This window comes from Nothoprocta perdicaria, unplaced genomic scaffold (assembly GCF_003342845.1).
Source record: "Nothoprocta perdicaria isolate Ctin4 unplaced genomic scaffold, notPer1 scaffold_1767, whole genome shotgun sequence".
Lineage (NCBI taxonomy): Eukaryota > Metazoa > Chordata > Aves > Tinamiformes > Tinamidae > Nothoprocta > Nothoprocta perdicaria.
Genome location: NW_020454946.1, coordinates 1 through 1,340, shown reverse-complemented (window position 1 = coordinate 1,340; position 1,340 = coordinate 1). Strand labels below are relative to the sequence as shown.

At 64.9% G+C, this 1,340-nt stretch overlaps 1 non-coding gene across 1 annotated transcript; it reads right to left on the bottom strand.

Annotated features, from left to right (window-relative positions):
* Positions 1 to 80, bottom strand: LOC112944825 (the record flags this gene model as incomplete). Its single annotated transcript, XR_003248849.1, has 1 exon — positions 1 to 80. It is a non-coding gene; the product is annotated as a U8 small nucleolar RNA (small nucleolar RNA).
* Positions 81 to 1,340: the final 1,260 nt, after the last annotated feature.

The following is a 1,340-nucleotide window of genomic DNA, read 5'->3' as shown; positions in this document are numbered from 1 at the left end:
TAATCACACGTCATCACGCTCCGCTCATCACGTGCTGCCCGCCACGGGGCGGGGCAGGTCAGGATGTACCGCACTGACGATTGGTGTGCCCCTTCAGCCCCGCCCAGGTCCCCCCGCGCCAACCGCCCTGCGCTCACGGCGAGGCCCCCTCTTGGCCCCGCCCCCGAGGCCCCCCCGCTCCCCTGGGGTCCCCCGGAGGCTCCGCGGGCCGCGAGCGGCTGCGCGACCCCGGAGCGGCGGCGGCGGCGCCGCGGGTGGGGCTGCCGCGGCGCTCCCAGGGTGCCGAGCGCGCCTCATTTGCATAGGGGCGGGGCGCGCCCGCGGTCTCCGCGGCGGGTCCGGCGCAGTGCCGTATTTGCGGGAGGAGAGGCGCAGTACCGTATTGCCTGCAGTAGAGGCGGGATACCGTATTGGCAGGAGCAGCGGCGCAGCCCAGCTTTGCCTGCATAGGTGCGCGATACCGTATTGCCTGCAGTAGAGCCTTAATACCGTATTGGCAGGAGCAACGGCGCAGCACCACTTTGCTGCATAGGTGCGCGATACCGTATTGCCTGCAGTAGAGGCGTGATACCATATTGGCAGGAGCAGCGGCGCAGCACCGCTTTGCTTGCATAGGGGGCGCGATACCGTATTGCCTGCAGTAGAGGCGCCATGCCGTATTGACTGGAGGAGAGGCGCAGCACCGCGTTTCCTGCACATGGGGCAATACCGTATTGACGGGAATAAAGGGCAATACAGTAGAGGCGCAAATCAGTAACTACAAGACCCTTTATTTTGCRGACAAAAACGCTGTTTTTGGGGGTGGTGGCGGCGCTGGGGTCCCTACACCCATCCCAGGACCTTCGGGGGGCAAATGGGGAGATTTGGGGTCCCTCCATCTGTCCACGTTATCCTGGGGGTTGTCCCGGCGTTTTTCCCGGGCTCCTGGTGTCTTTTCTYGGGGTGTCACCCAATTCGAGGGTCCTTCTGGGGGTGTCACCTGGATTCCAGGGTCCTTCTCAGGGTGTCCCCTGGTTCAGGGGTCCTTCTCGGGGTGTCACCCTCACTGGGTGTCCTTTCTCAGGGTGCCACACGATTCTGGGGTCTTTCCCACAGCGTGACCCAGTCCGGCTGTTCCTTCCCGCAGCGTCACCCTGTCCGATTGTCCTTTCTGGGGATGTCACCAGCGCTCCAAGGTCCTTCCCCTGGTGTCACCCGGTCCAGCTGTCCCTCCACATGGTGTCACCTGGTCCAGCTGTCCCTTCTGGCAGTGTCACCTGGTCTTGTTGTCCCTCGGCGCGGTGTCACCCGCTCCGGCTGTCCCTCGGCGCGGTGTCACCCGCTCCGGCTGTCCCTCGGCG